The sequence below is a fragment of the Gavia stellata genome, chromosome 26 (genome assembly GCF_030936135.1).
Source record: "Gavia stellata isolate bGavSte3 chromosome 26, bGavSte3.hap2, whole genome shotgun sequence".
Lineage (NCBI taxonomy): Eukaryota > Metazoa > Chordata > Aves > Gaviiformes > Gaviidae > Gavia > Gavia stellata.
The window spans coordinates 9632279-9651319 of record NC_082619.1 but is presented as its reverse complement, the minus strand read 5'-3'; the positions used below and the strand labels follow the sequence as shown (position 1 = coordinate 9651319).

The following is a 19041-nucleotide window of genomic DNA, read 5'->3' as shown; positions in this document are numbered from 1 at the left end:
ACAGGGGATGGATGGCGGTGCCAGCATACTCAGCGAGGTGGAGCTTCAGTGTGTGTCTGATTGATTTTGGGATGCGACCCTAGGAAGTCTATTAAACTGGAGCTTTTCTTGGTTTGTTTTTCATTCTGCCTTCGTTATCGTTGCTGCTTTACCTTCTCCCGCTTTTCACTGCGGTGACCTGCTGTGGAGTCCCACTGGGAGGGCGCGCTGGGCTGTGGCATTGCTGCCCGCCCGGGACGTGCCGGGCAGCCCGCATCAGTGCGGGCCGGTGGAGACACCTTCTGGGGTTCCGCAGAAGTGGTCGAGACGAGCAGGGATGTTTCCCCCTCGGTGAGGACTTCAGGATGTGCTCCATCTTTTCATCTCCCTCCTTTTCCACGCTCTGCTCTTGGCACCCTGGAGGGACAGGGATGCTAGCTGGTGGGCAGAAGAGCCCAGGGACACACTGGTCCTCAACCCCCAGGATGCCTCAGCTCAAACTTGAGCTTCTTTTTGACTTCTTGTAGGGTGAAGCTGGCCTGCCAAGCCCACCCAGCCTGCTCCCTGTGACCTCAGGCTCTCTCCTGTTCATCCCTTTCACAAACTTGTTGAGATCCAGCTTTGGTCTCCTGCAGCGTTTCCCCTAAGGAGAGGCTAGATCAGGAATCTCTCTCTTCCCATGGCTGGGAGCCTTCTGCTTGCCTAACGCTCCCCGAACCAGCCTGCTGCTCTCAACTGGTTATTCTCAACCAGTTCTTTGGCTCCCCCCCGCTTCCTAGTATTTTTAACCATTGCAGCCATACCCTTCTTGGTTTGCCAAGCTCTCAGGCTTGACCCTATGAAGGTGAATGTCCAGATCCCTGCCACAAAGAGAGCTGGAGCACATCTCTCCTCCTTTGCTCTCAGTTACGGGGGTCAACACAGTTGTCTGTTTGCAGAGCCAATTTTTGAAGTAGCTGGTAAGATTGTAATTGGTGCTGATTACTTTAAATAGCATCTCCAAATTACAGCTGTTGGGGCTCGTTTAATTTTGAACAAAGATGACAAATCATCTTTATCGTTAGAGCTACTGATTTGTTCAGAGGGACCTTTGGCCGGAGTCTGATTAAGAAGCGTTTTTCTGTCTGATCGAGAAGCCGGAGCTTCCTACCGCCTCACCTGATGCTTCTAAATCACCTGGCTGATGTGCAAAGCATGAGGAAGGAGAGGACTTAATGGGTAGTGTTTTGCCATCTGTAAAATGAGAGCAAGTCAGAATAACTCCGGTGAAGTCAGTGGAGACTTCTTCCAGGGCTATAACTTGCCAAGAGGCAAGTACTGCTGCCGAAGGGTGATCTCCAGCAAGACCCACTGTGCCTGCAGTGCTGGTGGCTGGCCCTGACTCAGCTTAGGCTGGACCAAGGTGGCTGAGGAGCTTTAGCGCCTGCACCCTGCAAAACCAGACCAGGCACATCCCGTGGGAATACTCTGAGAGAGGTACAAACCACGTCAGAAGAGCTTGAGGGGCCTCAGCTCCTCCTCTGACTCTTTTGATCAAAAGTGATGGTACAGTTGAGGTCAGTGGGCTTCAGCAGGAGCCGAGGACTCTCGGCGCACCCCAAAATCAAATCCTGTGGCTCCTGCTTGGAAGGTGCTGGAGCGTTTTGGTTGCTGCCCCAGGAATGTGATACTTCTCTTCAGTAGTAACATCCCTGCATCCATTCCTACACAATTTCTATTTTCAAAGAAGAAATCAAAATTCTCCCTCATCTCTCAAAAACTGACATTTTTTTTGACTCAAGTAAGTGGCTCTTAAAACTGCTTATTAACTTTGAGTTAATTAATACTCGGTCACAGGGGGAAATCCCCAGGACCGCTCGCTGCATTCAGATGAACGCCGAATCCAGCTTAATCATTTCCAGCGTGTGCGAGACAGAAATTGGAGGTGTCGGATCTCACTGCAGTGATGGTGCTTCTCTTCTCTCTCTCTCCACTGCCTGGTCTGAATTTCAGTGGATGGTTCAGGAAATACCCAAGCCTTAGCTCAGCAGAGGAATTTATCCTAGCAAAGAAATAGTTGTCGGGGCCATTTGAATGAAATGCAGTTTAATATTTGCTATTGATGAGGGCAAACCATCCCCACCAGCTTCCTCAGCTGCTGGCCAGGTGGCCCAGCTCAAGCCCAGTGTTCCCACGTGGTGCACTGGGAAGGGTTTCGGTTTGCTCCGGTGTTCCGTTATTTTGCTTTCAGTTGCAAACACCCTTGAGCTGTCTGTGGCTTGGTCCAAAGTGCCTTTTTAATATGCATCTGATGGCCCCAGGGAGAAATGAAAGTGCGTTGTAGGGGTCTGTAAGCCTGTGTAGATGCCTCACGGGCATGCGGTCTGCGGTGCCTTGCCCTGTGATAACCTGAAAAGAGCTCTGCTTTGTTGAGAGGCTTGTTTGTACCCCCTGCCATGGCTGTGCCTGATGGGTGCACCAGCGGGTGGTCCTTGGAAGGCCAGGCAAGGATGTGAGGGTACATGTGGGTGCCATGCACTAGGGAAGCAGCCTCAGCACTGTTTAATGCGAAGGGGTGGTGGCTTCTGGCCCGTGTCCTCGGTGCTGACAGGGGCTGCGGGGAGCTCGGGTGCTCCCCTTGCAGCGCTGCAGGTTCGGGGTGACGCTCCTGATGTCGATGGTTCTCGCGCAGCCTGGGTCGGCAGGGTCACATCGTCCCGCGTGAATCTTCACATGGAGTTTGCAGAAGCGGTGTGATTTCTAGCTCCTCTATTTTGGGAGGCGGGTGTGGGAAGCGGTGTGAAGCTGTGTCCCTAGCAGGCTCAGAAACCAAGAGACAGGGTGAGATTTATTTTTTTCTAATGTCTCAGAGGTTGGGGACGATGGGTGGCACAAGCTTGTCCTGGCCCTAGCAGGAAGGACTCCTCTCTGCCTGGTGTCAATCCACCCGTGCTGCCATTAAATGCCCACTGTTAATTCCTGGATGCATTTTGTCTCGTCTGAGGGGTGGCCAGGTTGGATGAGAGAGACCCAGAGGGGTTAACACCTTGCTTTCGGCCCCTCCAGCTCCAGGCTGACCTGCTTATGTCGGGAGGCTCCTTGCTTCAGCTCCACAGTACTGGTGGAGGCAATTGCATGGCCCTTTGGCCTCTCTGGTTTGGGATGGGTCCTCTCTGCAGGTGGAGGAGTTACTCTCTGCTCCTTGCCTTCCTCCCTGCATTCACAACCTTGGCCAGAAGGTGCTGTGGAGGAAGAGGAAGAGCTGCCTAAAGCCTGAGCTGATGCTGAGCTTCTTATCTTCCCCCTCCTTCTCCTTTTCTGAGACATCTCTCTTTCCTTCAGTGCCAAGACGATTTCTTGTCTCAGAGATCAGAAATAAGGCAGCTTTCTGTTGACACCTTGGGTTCCTCGCTCCCTCCCTTTTCACATTACGTTTCTTGTTATGCATTTTGACTTTCCCCCACTGGAAAAAGTCCCTTGTGGTTCTCTGTGCTTCTGCACAGCAGGACTCGCTAATCACATCATCTCCCAGCACTGGGTCCCAGAGGGCTTCTCCTTTAGAGTGAAAAATACTGTTGTTGTCTAGGCACCGTGGTTCCGTGAAGTTGCCTCAAGCCATTCTATAAAACTAAAGGTAATTTAATAAACGATTATGGATTTTCCATCTCAGGGGTTTCTCTCTCCTCAGGAGTTGTTATTAACCCGCAGTATTTATCACAAGCACTCTAAGAGCCGCAGTTTCATTTCCTGGCTAGGATGGATCGCAGCTAGCAGTTTTGGGACAGCCGCCGTGGTGATGGCCAGGCTCATGTGCTGAACTGATTCATGGACCGGTGCATAGGTGGAGGGCTTCCGAGTGCTCCTGGCCCTGGATATTTGTACCCCTATGCTGCAGGCATCTCCTTTATCAGCCAGGGGAAGTAGTGTTGCCCAGAGGCACTGTTGTCATAGCTGAGCTGAATTTATTTCATCCTTACGTAGATGCCCAACTTAGTGGCTGCTGGAGGTGTGGATTGGTTTGGTTGCCTAGTGTGAAATGTATTAAGGTGCCTCAGCTGAGAGGAGCGAAGGTTATGCAGGTGGGCCTGGAGATGGGTGATGCTCTGCAGGGGCAAGCGAATGCCTTTGTCCCCTCCAGTCCCAGTTTGTCCTTCCACGCAGACAGTGCTGAGGTTGTCTTTGGGGTCCCCCATGGGGTTCCCAGCAGCAGGCGGAGGGAGGGTTGGGGAGGGGTGACGGCACCGCTGCTCATCGGTCCCTGCTTGGGGAAGCTTGCCTGGGTCAAGCCTTGTTCTTGCATGTGGTTGCAGGAAGCATAAGTCAGGTGAGACCTCTTGGGGCTTGTGAAGAGCAGAGCCGCTCATCCAGAAATGAAATAATAAGCTACAAAGCTAAGGACAAATATTTATTTGGGAGCAATGTCATTAGAGGCACCAAATTCCCAGCTGGGAATGAATCACAGAATCATTAAGGTTGGAAAAGAGTGTAAGATCATCAAGTCCAACCACCAACCCAACCCCACCATGCCCACTAAACCATGTCCCGCAGTGCCGCGTCCACATGTTCCTTGAACACCTCCAGGGATGGTGACTCCACCACCTCCCTGGGCAGCCTGTTCCAGTGCTTCACCACTCTCTCAGGAAAGACATTTTTCCTAATATCCAGCCTGAACCTCCCCTGGCGCAACTTGAGGCCATTTCCTCTTGTCCAGTCACTTGTCACTTCGGAGAAGAGACCAACACCCCCCTCCCCACAACCCCCTTTCAGGTAGTTGTAGAGAGCGATGAGGTCTCCCCTCAGCCTCCTCTTCTCCAGGCTGAATAACCCCAGTTCCCTCAACCGCTCCTCATCAGACTTGTGCTCCAGACCCCTCTCCAGCTTCATCGCCCTTCTCTGGACACGCTCCAGCACCTCAGTGTCCTTCTTGGAGTGAGGGGCCCAAAACTGAACACAGCATTCGAGGTGCAAGCACCCAGGTTGCTGTGAAAAAAATCTGCCTTGTTTGCCTATGGGGAACACTTGCAAATAGGCACGGTGACAGGCGGGCATGGTTCGAGTGTGTGGCATTAGAAATAGGAGCAGAGTTACTCTGCAGGGAATGTAATCTGAGTCACCTGGGAACGTTTGAAAAAGTTAAAAACCATATACCTTTTCCTGAGAGATGTTGGTCAACCTATAACCTCAGCTCCGTTTGTGAAACGAGCCGTTGAACTGCTTTGCTGAATCATTTGCCAAATTGGTCCTCAACCGGTTTGCGTTTAGAAACTGCCGGGGAGGTAACCGCGCCGTTGGTAACTGCCATGTTGGTTATAACCCTCTTTCAGCAGAGCTGCTGCCCTTTTAGCGCGAGGTGCTGTTGGAGCCCTTGTTCTGCAGCCGGGGAATACCTGCGGCATGGCAGGGAGCTGTATCTTGTCATCCACGTTTGCTGTATATTGATTAAAAACGACCAAAGCTTTCTTTCCCAAAGTACTAATCGCTGCTGCTCTGGCGCTCATCAGGGATCAAGGGGCTGTTTAATTGCGAGTCTCTGCCGGGAATTGTTGGACGTGTCTTTCCGTGTTGCCGTGCGCGTGCGAGGGTGTCCCACGCTGGGCTCCGTGGGTGCCCCGAGCGGTGCTGGGCTCTGTCCGGTCAGGGCACAGCAGGCTGCGGGCTCCACCCCTGCTCCTGCCCCATCGCGCTTTGAGAAAGCCACCAGCATTACTGCTTGCTCGGAGTGACCTACGGTTGCGGGTAATTGTCAGGGGAAATACTCAGGATGAAGGTGTAGTAGAGGTGTAGTAGTTCTTGCTTTGGCCCTCTGGGTGAGGAAGGATGGTCCACGGCAGTGGGTGCTTTCTGGAGGGCACTGCTGGGTCTGTACTGGCTCATCACTGTCCGGATCTGCCCCTTTGCATCTCGGTCTCACGTTTTTTTGTACAGTTTCTGTCCCTTTTCCTTTCCTGCTGCGCTTTTTACCTCCCTATAAGCTATTCTCCTCTGTCCTCTTCCATTTCTCCTTGCAGCCTGTTGCTAGTTGCCTGCACAGCCACTACAGCAGCATCATCCCTGGGCAGCCCCAAGCGTTGTCCTGCTCCATCCTGGTTTCGGAGCTGCTGGGTCAGACCCATTGCTGAGCTCACCCCACCAGTGCCACTCCAGGGGCCGCATTCTGCCAAGGGACCGCTGGTGCAGGCTCCCCTCCTTCCCACTGCAGGTCCGTGACCAAAGTTATGTTCTTTTCCAGGTTCAGCCCTCCAGCACCTAAATTTTTCATCAGACCCCCACCAGCAAAGAAGGAGGGAGCCCTGTCGGAGCGCTCAGCGTCTGCAGAGAGCAGCTCCAGGGTCGGGGGTGCGGAGGAGCCGGCCGAAGTCCTGGCAGCAGCGGGGGATCCTGCCCAAGAGCCAGCAGCTGCAGATGACTCCCTGGGAGCAAAGGTAGATTTTCTTCTGCACCTTCTCTTCCTTGGAGAAGCCCACTCAGATTCTGCTGACTTCCGTTGGGTTTGGGATTTTTTTGGGTTTTGTTTGGTTTGGGTTTTTTTACAACACCAAATGAGGCTTTTATCTGCATCGTGATGTGAAGGCTTCCAGTTTCCTTTCCATATCAAGCCATGCCAAGTACTGATCTCCGTGTAGCACCTTCTCAAGCCCAGCTGGAGCCACCCATTTTCACGCTTCTGGCTTCCCCCAAGAGCCAGTGTTGCAGTGACAGCCATAGAGACGATTTTTATAAAACAAGGCTTTGCAGACAAAGTCGCCTTTGATCTGCTGACCTTCCTGGTGAACCTCGCTGCTTTGGAGCTTGACCTTGGTACTAGTGGGAGCTGGCACCTTGTTGTGCATCGTGTGGGATGAAGGCTGCTCCTGGGGCAATAGAAAAAGGATGTAAGAGAGCTTGAGAGGTTCTGAAAGTGCCAGCGTTGACATTAAGTTCACGGAGGGGGCTTGCACCTGCTTCCATCCAAATATCAGCAGTTTTAATGCTATAACTCTGCACATTTTTTCTGAATCAGGAGAAATGATGCCCTGTAGACGTAAAGAATAGCGTGGCTGAATGTTTTTGGCTAGACATATGAAATCATCTTTATTCCCTGCTTTGTTGCCATGTATGCGCAAATAAACCAGGGAAATACAAGTGGACCTGTCTAAGTAGGATCCAAAATTACTTCAAAGGATTCTTCTGGATTCAAAGGATGCTTCTGGATTGCAGTTTCGTCTTCTGCTTGTGTCACTGTACGCAAGCTCCGTATAACCTCCCTGGGGAGGTGGGAGACCACAGGCCTAGGCAAGATGCGGGTTAGCATCTTTGGGAATATACGCTTGGCAAAGCTTTGCTAAGCTTGAAAACGCGGAGACAACCGAAAGAGCAATGAAATGAGAGTAGACTCTTCTCTCCCCAGTGCTTTAACTGCTGGGGAGATGTAGCCTCTGATTAGGTCTAAGGATGTCCTGTAAATACTCTTGCAGATTCTGCTGAAGTCAAGGCCACAGCACAAAGCAGTTCTTCACGTTAGTGAGTGAGGGGGTATTAAATTTCAAGAGCAGTCACAAAGCCCTTTGTTATAAATAGGGGTCAGAAGCCCAGGGATGAGGTTCCTTTTGAGAGGTGATGCCTTTGAGGTTAAATACCAGCTCTCAGCTGCTGCAAGACAGAAAGCCATCTCAGCTGCCTTCTTCAGGAAGGTGCCGTTGGAGAAGAACGCCCGAGCAGAGATCCTCAGCTCTCCAGCACCGATGAGTGCATGAGATGAAACCTAAGCGCCATCTGAAACGGGATAGTTGTGCTGAGCACTTTCTAAGTCCTTATTTTCCTGTTCTTAATACATCTCACTTGCAGCTGTGTTCCTCTTTTTGTCTCAGAATACCAAACCTGTCCAGGCATGGGGTTCTGGGTGTGTTCCTTGGGTGGGAGTGAGCAAAGCCAGGCTGGCACGAGGGTGCAAAATACCCTTGAGGTCTCTGCCAGGACTCAGTGCTGGGCGCACGCAGCTTCCTCGTGCAAGCTTGCGTGTAGGAAGTGCAGATGGAGCCCATGTCTCATCTGTGGGTGGGCTTGGACCCATGCTCAACTGATGGCACGGGCATACCCCTGCTTGATTTGTGCCCAGGTCCCATCTCAGCTGCTGCTGGCTTGGTGAGGTGGTGGATCCTGCAGCAGAGTGGTCTCACCCAGACCAGGCAGCTGCTTTCTGCAGCCCATGGTGCTTGTTTTCCAGTTGCTACCATCCTCTACTGCGGAGCTGGAAGGTGCTGTGGAGACTCGGAGCCTGGTGAGGGTCAAGAAGTTGACGCCGTTCGTGGAGGCGGAGCCCCTCACCTTGGGAGTGGAGGAGGTAAGTGGGAATCTGATGTGCTTATGTAGCCCCCACTCCCACTGGTGGCCCTCGGTGCGGCTCACGGAGTGGCCTCACACCCCTCCAAGCATATCGCACAGCACTGCTGAAGCAACCGGTCATTGGAGAGGCCATGCGGGACGTGTCGTAGGGTTGGCCAAGGACGTAACCTGTGCGGCACCTATGGAGGGCATTATTCATCCTGCTGTTCCTAACCAAGTGGTTGACAGGAAAATTTTGCAGTAGATTTTGCTGTAGCATCCTGAGAGAGAGCAGCATGCAAATCAGAGAGAGAGTGAGGAGACCTCCCAAATTACTTTGATGTAATGTATTAATTAATGTATTACTTAATGAGTATGGGAGATTTTTCCCATGGTTTCTCCACTAGAAAGTGTAATGGATGTAGGGTGAGATTAGGATGATTTTGCCTGTGTTTGAGGAACAGGCCCCTCCAGTCATATCTGTCCTTTGCTTCAAACCATGGCTCTTCTGCATCCATCTGGATGCTTGACATCTTGATCTCTCCTCCCCTCCCTCCAGGTTTTTGACATCCTGCCGCTGTACGGTGTGCTGCAGCCGGGCGAGAGCCAGCGGGTTACGTTCACCTTCTTTGGCCATGCAAACATCGTCGCCAGCATCACTGCGCTGTGCAAGGTGGAGGGCGGCCCGACTTACAAGATTTCGCTGAGTGGGGAGGCTTCACTCATCGACTATCTCCTAGATGTTACGGAGATCGACTGCGGGCTGCAGGTACCGCGCACTTCTCTTGGCAGAGGTCTTTGAAACCATCGCCGGCGGGTTGCTGCCCACCTAGGTCTAGGGCTCTCTCCCCTTCCCAGCTACTTTGTCAGCTGTATGGCTTGGAAGTACAACCTTTGAGCGATACATCCTGCATCCAAGGTGGTTTTTAACGGCCATCTCCATCCACCCCCCCCCCCCCCCCCCCCCCAAAGTTGGGAATTCCTGGGGCAGGCAGGATCCCGGTGGTGATCTCCAGAGGGACATGCCCCATGACATTGAGCCACTGGTCCACTCCTAAAGCCTGAGGTGCAAGGAGATGCTCTTTTTCAGTGCTCTCAATTAATCAACAAAATAAACCAGGGAGGAAGTTAACTTGGGCTTCCCGTCACTGTAGCTGGAGAGAGTTTCCCAGAAGAATCCCCACTTTACTTCTTTTCATTTAAAAACCCCATAGATATTTCCAGCTCTTGGCCCTGCATGTGTTGCACTGTCTGTCTCCCTTTTTGCTGGTATTTTGCTTGCAAGTACTTGTATGCAGGTGCCTTTTCCTCTGAAATGCCTCTGTCTTTGTTTCAGCTAGCTGTTCGATGACACCTTAAAGCGCAGAGGGCTTGTATCCCCTGGTGTCTTTGTTACTGCTCTTTACATGGTTGTCATTGCACCTCTGCGTGCTGCCATAAATATCTGTTCCTGTGTAGGGCTAAGAGGTGCCCTGTGGCTGTGGGTTCCCCGGGTTAACCCGGGAGAGTCAAGTGCCCATATGTCCTCTGCAGTCCCTGCTGCTGCGCTGGGTTCGTTTCCTTTCAAGCCAATGAAAGAGGAAGGAGATTCCCAGCATCAGGCCTGTGTCTGTAACTTCCCGCTCCTCTGTCCTCTCTTCAGCTGTTTAACAAAGTCATCGAAGCAGAGGTCACCCTGCAGAACAGCGGCAAGGTGGGATTCACCTACGCGGTGCTCAGCCCCAGCGCGGCCGCTGCCGACAGCCCTCTGCCCGGCGTGCCCCTGGTCGTGCCCAGCACGGTGAGTACGGAGGTAGCGCAAGCGATTAACCCTGGCCCTTTGTCAGGCTGCCTAGGAGAGGGTTATAGGGAAAAAAGGGAAAAAAGCCATGAAGAACCCCGTAAAAGCAGCCAGGAGAGAGAGGGCTGTAAGCAGTTGCTGCTGGGGGGCAGAGAAGGTCAGGCAAGCGCGGTCCTAATAGACTGCCTTGAATGGCCTTTGCTGGCGGGTGGCTCTGCTGTCATTCAGCAGCCACGGGCGGGAGGCACGAGTGCTTTGGTAGCTCTCCGGACCCCAGCTGCTGAGCTCTCTGCTTGTGCTGGCGCTGGCGCTGGCCGGTGCAGGCTCTCCCGAGGGTCACCGTACCCAGGTTGTGTGATCGGAGAGGACTTAGTCCTTGTCCCTGCCTGTAACAAACCCTGCCTGCCCCCTGCCAGCACTGACCAGGTGAGACTTCAATACTCTCTGGCTTGGGCATGACGCTCTTTGTCCAGAAATTGTAACAGCCCCTGTACCAGTCCCTCGCTCCTCCAGCTTTGCTGCTCTGCAGCAGCTTTGTGGGGCAGTGAGGGGGCCAGGGAGGAGCAGGGCTGGAATAGCAAGGAGAGGAGTTTGCAGCATCTCACCATCCCAGCTTCTCAGTCCTGCATGGATGTCTTTGAGCTGAAGCAGTGTTCCTATCTTGGACGCTTTTTGCGATGGGAAGAGGAAGCCAAATGGCTTTCACTTTCCCTCATGCCTGTCTCCTACAAGGGATAACATGCTGATGCCCTCTTCCTGCGAGCTTCCCAACACACAGCTCTGCTCGGACCCGCGCAGTTGTTGCTGTAACGGCGTTGTCGGCCCTGGCAGCTTGACAGGGCTCGCTTTCGCTGCAGCTGTGTTGTGCACTGGAGTAAGGGCTCGGGGGCCCAAGTGGCAGGATCCGTCCCGCTCTGTAGCTCGTCCCTGCAGCATGGAGGGGAGCGGGGAGCCGAGGGTCCAGCCCCACGTGCGGAGGGCGAGCCGAGGAAAGCTGCGGCTGTGTCCTGTCATCCAGAGCTGTGTTGCCATCTGCTTGAGTTTGCTCTCAACCTGGCTGGCGTGAGCCCAGCCCGGGGATTGGACAGTCCCCCTGGAAGTCTGGAGAGGAGGTGACCTTCCTGGCAACACCTTCTTCCCTAGATCTCATCCTAGTCTCTGCTCCTGCGTTTCCAGAGATATATGTTTGCAGGTCATCGTGAGTCCAGATAGGCTCGTGCACCCTCGGTGTAACCGCACAGGCAGGAGATGTTTGGTTGGGGTCGTTAATAAGGGGTGAGGCCCTTCGGCACCAGCCTGGAAACCACTGACGTGCTGTGAGAGGAGCTGCTGGCTCTGCTGAGAGTGCAGGCACTTCACTCCTCTTCCACAGTGGCTGGTAAAAGAGCTTTTATTTCTTCAGTCTGGCTCTGGCTAGCAGAGAGTGAACATCGTTAGCAGAAGAGCTGTGCTCCTGCTGAGCGCAGGGCAGTCTGTGCTGTGGGAATGCATCCCTACGAGCCCTCTGAAGGATACAGTGCATCCTGGTGTAGGAGACTTGAGCTTTTGGATAGAAGAGAGCTAGAAGGCGATGTTGTCTGATGCTTTTTTCTCTTTGAGAACCTGCCTTCTCCTCTCAGCGTGTCTATCGTCTGAGGCATCCCTCCACCAAACCCTCTCTGTTTTGCATTCCCTCCCTCTTCTCCCACACCCTGCAGGGTTACCTTGGACCTGGCAAGCAGCACGTGTTGAAAGTCTATTACCTGCCGGGAGTGCCTGGAATCTTCTTTAAGACTTTTGAGATCCAAGTGGGTCACTTAAAACCAAAGGAAATCTCCCTGAAAGGAGAGGGGAATTTTCCCAGGATCTCCTTGGACTTGCCCAGGAACATCGAAGGTGAGCACTGCCTGTCTGCTCCCCAGGAAGGTCCGTGGCTTTTTCCCCCATGTCATATGGCCATAGGGCAGCTCCCACCCATCTCCAGCAAGCCTGGAGGTTTCAGGGCTGTCAGACCGACACTCAACCCTCTGGTTGCTTCCCAAGTCACTAGCAGACAAGCCCATGTGGGCTTTGCCCCGGGAACCATCCTGCAGAGCTTGCCAGCGTATCTGTTGGTGGCCTGGAAAGATGATGCCTAGACAGAAAAGCTTGGGAAAGCTGTCAGGCTGGCAGGGATTTTGGCAGGGTTGGCTTTGCATCACATTGCGGGGGATGAGATGCTCCTATGTGGGGAGGAAGATGGGTGGGAGTGAACATCAGGATTCAGAGGGGAGTCGCAGCATCCATTTTCCATAGGTTGCTCGAGGAGTTTGTTTCTGGGAGAGCCCAGCATCGGGGGAGTGGGACTTCCCAGCTTAAGTGAGAATGGTGCTGCGCTCACCCTTCTATTTGTGGATGTTTTCTTCCTTCAGGAAACGAAAAGTATGAGAGGATCCTCAGGGAGGTGAAAGAGAAGATGAAAAAGGATGGCCAGAGAGATGAAGCAGCTGTTCTGGTGGAGGCTGCAGCCGTGGAGCCACCCACGGACGACTCGGGCACCGTGGTGAGAACGGCTGCTGCCCCATTTGTCACGTGCCACCCTCCCGCCGTGTCACTTGGGCCCCTTGCACCCTGCAGCAGGCTTCCTGGGGCCCTGCTGGCACTTGGGACCTCCCTGCCCGCATCTGGCCATGATCAGGCGTCAGCTCAGCGTTGCCCCGGGGGCTGCCCACCTCTGGTAGCTGTCCCTCCTGTAGATGCACCAGCTTCCAGACTACCCCAGGGGGAGATCCTGAAGACCATGCTGACGTGATTGAATTTATGGTACTTTGTGAATGGAGATGCAGGTCATCGCTGGGGTGTTTGTGGCTCACACCCCAAGCCCTGCCAGGTTTACAGAGCTTCATAGCAGCAGCCTGACTGCACCCTGGGACCGCGCTGTCAGTGTTCGTCTCCAGGAGGCACCAGCTTCGTTGTGGTTCCCTTTTGGAGAGAGCTTTTGTCCAAGCTGCTTTGGCAGTGGCTGGGGGCAGGCAAATACTTGGAGCGCTGGAAGGTTCCTGGCTTGTCTGTCGTTTGTCTGGCCAGATCAGCTTTTATAACAGTGACCGGACAGGCGAAGATGCTGGAGTTCATTTCCCCCCAGATAAGGTCCTGGCTAGGAGAGCGGGAGGTGTCAGAGACACTGAGCAGGGAGACAGGAGGACCCCATCACCCCCTTCAACAAAAGCAGGGTGGGATCCTCTTTCAGAGACAAGCCTCTCCCTTGGGAAGGACCTTTGCTAACCAGCCACTGTCTTTGCTTTCCTCAGTTTGACATTTGGCTGCAGATGCAGATGGAGCAGCTGCTGGTAGAGAAACACGCCCTGGAGCAGCAAAAAGCTCTTGCCTCTGGTTCCCCGCAGGACACTGTCTTTGACCAGCGTGCTCGTCGGAGGCTTCTCAAGTTAGTGGGGACTCCCGTACCCTATCTCCTGGCACCGCGAGGGTAACACCCAGCGGCACACCCCTGCTCCTGAGAGAGAGCTCTTTGTGTTTGCAGAGCTGGGAATAGCTGGGGACTTCAGAAAGGGTGTGATCCTGATGGATTTACATGTTCCCTGTGAGCAGCTGAGTGTCCTCACCTCTATAGTGCCACCCCGAGCTTTGGGGATGCTCAGCTCCCCACAGATGATGGGTTCTGTTCTTAGAGCTGAGGGGGTCCAGTGCCGACCACCAAGCCCATCCAGACAGCCCAGACACCATCCCTGCTGACCAGCTCCGAAAGAGGCAACTCAAAGCTGGCATCTTTGTTCCAACTAACAGATCCCACTAAACAAAAAGAGCAGGGAACGGCACAGGTTGACAACCCCTTGAGAAGCCCTAAATCGGGTGGCTTGGGTGCTGGTGGGACTGCAGGGCTCACCTAGGTAACTTGGTCCTTCCTTTTGTTCCTTCATGAGGAGGGACGGGCACTGTAGGCTCCAGTTCAGGAAGAAGAGGCTCTGCAAAACAGATTGTTTAGGTGGTTTCCTGAGTGGGATTGCTCTGGCAAAGGACCTTCCCAGGAATCTTGGAGGTGTTGGTTACTGTGTTTACCGGTGCTCCTCTGGGGACAGATCTGGTTGCAGAGCAGTGCAACCTAATTTTTTGTTAAGGTCCCACTGGTAGCTGACAAAAGCTAGGACCTAGACTCCCCATGACTTACCAAAGACTTATTACCAGGTGGTCAGGCTTGGGTTTCACTGGCTAGAGTTGAGTTTTTACAGCAGTGAATACAGAAATATCCATTTCATTGGCATCTTCCATCCACTTGGAAACGTTGCCAGGCTGTGGTTTAAGGGCTCTTCTTACTTCTCGTTCCAGAGCTGAGCTGCCCGAGTATGTCCTGGACTTTGGCTACATCATTCTCGGGAACATCCACACGCGTGTTGTGAAGATCACCAACACCGGGCAGTTCCCCGTGACCTTTCGCACCGATGGACGGGTCCTGTGTGACACAGGTAACCAGTGCTGGGGAGACTTCACGTGGGCTTGAAGGAGCTGTCTCCGACAGATTGGCTTAAGCCACTGGACATGGGGACGTTTTTTGAGTGCTTGTTTGTATAGCTTTGTCCTGCTTAGTACCCCCTGCTTGGTGCTTTGGAGCCTCAGTTCTCCTGGCCAGCAGTGCCCAGAGACGTGGCCTGCCTGTGGCTGCCCTAACACATGATTGCAGGGGCTGGATGTGCTGATCACTGTGGTCACCTCTCAGCATGTTCTGCTCTTGGCTACCGTGAGCATCATCTGAGTTTTTGCGCAGTCAGTAGGTTTGCGTTGCAAACAGATGGCCCCTTGGTGGTTTGGAAGTGCTTTGGTTTAGAGTTCATAATGTCACAGCACTTCTGTTCAGCCTTTATTGAGAAAACAGCCTGTGAGGTCCTCTGGTGTATCAAAATAGGCTTCCGAAACAGGCCTTGAGGTAAGGCTGCAGTGCAATCAAATGGTGACTCACTGTGCCTGAGGGCTGGTCAGGTGTCTCCTCTAAGTTGTTTCCCAGGGAGCACCACAGCACAGGGGAATCGTAGTTGGAAGTTCTCCTTTGCAGAGGTCTGCGCATCCTTCCCTGGGATGCCTGATAAGGAATTACCAGTGTTCCTCAGCTAATGTTTCCTTTTTACCATGCGGACCTTGGCTTGTGGCTGTGAAAAGCCTTTCTCCTTGACAGGTGACAAGGGAGAAAGAGTGGCAGGCTTCTCCGGAGAGGCAAAGAGCCCTCTTCTTCACAGAGCTGCCAGCCAGGACACCCGTATGGCCTTAACGTGCTTGTGACACATTTCATGTCGCTTGAGTGTCTCAGCTGTTTTATTTTCCTCTGTTCAAGGTTTCAGCGTGGACCTGGACCGTGTGAAGCACCTGCCCTACTGCGAGACTGAGACGTTTGAAGTGCGCTTTGACCCACAAAGTGCCAACCTGCCCCTGGGAGAGGTGGACGTGCTCCTGCCCATCAAGGTACCTCATGGTCCCTCACCTCCCTCTGCCCGCACCACCTTTTGGGGCAGGCAGCAGGTTGGGGACAGCAGTAGATGTCACTCAGGCTCTCAGCTGGATGCTCTGTCCTTTGCTAGGTAGCAGAAGGCCCCACGTTTCATGTCCGCCTCCGTGCCTACGTGACTGTGCCGTCCCTCTGCCTCTCCAGGGACAGGCTGGAGTTCTCCGCTGTCCAGTGTGGGCAGTGCCGGGAAGAAACTGTGCAGCTCCACAACCAGCTCCAGGTCCCCTGTAAATGGTTCATCACTGTGATTGAGCCTGTTAAGAAGGTAAAGCGCAGATGACGTGTAGCGCCTAACTTCTTGGTTGAGTTTTCATTGCCTCTCTTGCCTTTTCTGCCCCTGTGGCTGCCTGAGCACTTGGGCTACAGCTCGTGTGAGGAAGCTTTAGAGAGTACCGAGCAAATCTGGTTTGTACCTGGACCTGTTCACTAGCTGATGCTTCACTTCTCTGCCATCTTCCCCCATTCCTCCTCCGAGGACAGTGCCTCCCCATCTGCCTGCCCTGCCTATATGTCTTCCCTCCAGCTGTAGACCAGTGGTGGCTGCGGCTGGTTTGGATGCGGGTGCTCTCAGGACCGTGGCAGTATCTCAGAGCACTGCAGGACCCGAGGGTCTGTCCTCGCAGACCGAGGAGACCTCACACAATTGGTTTTTTGCGCTCAGGGGGACAAGCATTTGCCGGTGAGGGTGCGTCGGAAGCTGTTCCAGGAGCGGAAGACCAAGCCCCGTGTCTTCAAGGTGTTGCCCTCGGCTGGAACCCTGGCTCCGGGAGAGCGATGCAATGTGCGAGTCAGGTTTTCACCCGTGGAAGAGGTGAGATTGGCGGGTGTCACCCCCAGGAGGTGTGGCAGGGCAGTGTGGTAACTAGCCCAGCGCAGGGAGCCCGAGATGAGGTCTATCTGCACATGGAGCTTTCTGCAAGCCCCATACCACCGTGCCTCAGTTTCCCCTGCAGCGCACTCTTCTGAGAGGGGCTTTGAAATGCCAATGAGGAGCTGGCACAGAGAGCATCAGGGCACTGCAGTGCAGCTTCCTCTCGGCGCATGGGGGGAAATCTGCCTGTTTCCCCTCGTCTTCCCCCTTTCATGGGTGTGTTTGCAGGCTGCAACACCCTGGTGCAGAGCAGCTGGCATGCTCGCAGGGGATAGCTAACCCTGGAAGGGCTGATCTAGGCTAATCCTGCTGCTGGTACCAGCAGACAAAACAGCCACCAGACCCCTTCCTGGGCACGGCAGGACAGTCACCTGTAGTGGTATGCTGCCAGCGGTCCCTGTGGCTCTGGCCCAGCCTGCCTGCACGTTCCCAGGTAGTTTGGGAGTCAGCATAAAGGACGGAGTGTTCCCAGAGATAGTTTGCATGCGGCCACCATGACTTGGAAACTGGCAGCTTGTAACAGTATGGACACGAGTGTTTCCACGCCTAGGAAGCGTCCCAGGGATGTTTGAATTGCTAGTAGAGCTGTAACCATCTTGTCTCTGGCTTTAATCAGAGCCAAGCCCTGAGCAGAGAGGAAGACCCTTATTTCTAGCCCGTGAGAGCTCATCTGCCTCCTTCACGTAGCTGATGTTTGCCTGATGCAGCAGCGCCAGGACTGTGTCTGGGCAACATAACCCTGAAGAAGGAGGTGAAGCAGCCCCTGAGTCCTGTGAGAGCTGAGTCCACCCATGAGGACCTTTCTTATGAGCATTGCACTCCCTCGTGACTAGGTGGAAACATCTGATAGTCCATTTTAGATCCATCTGATACCCAAATATCCAGTTGCACTTCACACCAGGATTCATCCCAGTTCCTCAGAGCCAGCATGCAGGTGCCGTAGCCCCTGCTATAAGTTAATATGTTTTCCATTCAGCTTAGAGGTACTGGTAACATCCCTGACCTTGGGGCAAGGGTTGAATTTGAGGCCCTGCCACCTGGGACTTCATGGAGGAGCTCTCTGCACTTGTCTCTTTTCAGAAGTCCTACAGAAGCGAGATGAAGGTTAACATTTGCCAGCGCACCCAGCCCCTCCAGCTGCTGGTCTCGGGGCAGGGGCTGGAGCCACAGCTGGAGTTCAGCCCCACGGTGCTCGACTTGGGAGCAGTGCTGCCGTACAGCCGTGGGGTGGAGGGGACAGTCATAGTGAAGAACCCGTGCGAGTTCCCCATCGAGTTTTACTCGCTGGAGTTTGACCAGCAGTACCTTGCTGAGGAGCAGGTGAGAGGGAAGGTCTGGTCCCCACATGCGTAATCCCGTAGCTCCGCAGTGCTCCAGCGTTCCCAGGCTTGTGCCGGGGAGACGGAGGCAGTCCCCAGGGCAAAGCCTGGTGGCATTTCAGGGTTAGCCAGCTGGGCTGGCAGGCTGTGGAGGGGCTTGGATAGTCCGTGCTGTTGGGAGGAAGGAATGAGGGAGAAGATGGGTTGGCTGGGGAGTCTGTTCATGGGATGGAGGTCAAGAAACACATCCCATACATGGTTCCTCTTCCCTACGCACACAGATCCTGCAGACGCTGAAGGACTATGATTGCCACAACACCTTATTGCTGCCTCCACGTGCCCCGGGTGAGAAGCTGCCCCCGGAGGTGCTGGAATACTACCAGCACCAGAAGAGACTGCAGGGTGAACAGGCACACTCCAAGACAGGGGAACCAGCGGGCCAGGACAATGGTGAGGGTTTGGCATTGGCTGTCGTGAGTGTGGACACAGCAGGGAGTCCAGCCCAACCTCCCCTGAGCTCTCTGTGACCTTGTTCTCCACGGAAAGTCCATGCTTTTAGCAGCCACCTCTTCCCCAGCTCGGTGGAGGAATTCCTGGGTGAAAGGAATTCCTGGGGCTTGGAATGTGCATCCTCTACCAGCCCTGAGTGCAGCCTAAGCAAGCTCATATCTGCCTGCCATGGACTGGGGAAATAATCAGGATATCTCCTTGTGTCCCTCATCCACAAGGAGTAGGGCTGGATGAGTTCTTCATCCGGTAGAACCAGGTGTAATTTCAGTAGCTATTTGATATTTGCTCCTTCCCAGCAACAAAAGCACAAGCTCAAAATTCCCCTGAGGGCAGAGACAGCCTGGGCAGGCTTTTCTGGGCAGGGAAACTCTGCCTTGGGAGCTTCCCTTCTTGGGAAATTTTCCGTGGTTTGCATGTGGCCATGCGAAGTGGCGAATGGCAAAGAGCAGATTGCCTGGCCATGTTCACCCTCTTCTTCCCTCCCCATGTCCTTCCTCCTCAGCAAACCTTGAAGACGTCCGGACGCGGTCAGATGAAGGAGGAAAGCACTCTGCTGGGATCGTTGACACCATCTCATCCCATAGCTCAGTCATTCCCTCCACCATTTTTGATGAAAGCCCCTCCAACAAGGTGGTCTTTAAATCTGAATGTGGAGAAGAGGAGGAGGAAGGTGCGGACAAAAGACACGGGACAGGTAATAACCCGAAGCCCTTCACCTATTTTACGTCTGTTGTGGCAACAGGGCCTCAGTAGTGGACTTCAGCGTCACCTCCATCACTTCACTGCAGCCTGGTGCCATCTTCGCTCCTGTGGGCCCTGAATGCACTCTTGT

General features: G+C 53.8%; 1 pseudogene; it reads left to right on the top strand.

Moving 5' to 3' along the window:
* The window catches only part of LOC132319257 (hydrocephalus-inducing protein homolog), a 121043-nt pseudogene that overhangs the window by 63182 nt on the left and 38820 nt on the right, over nucleotides 1-19041 (top strand).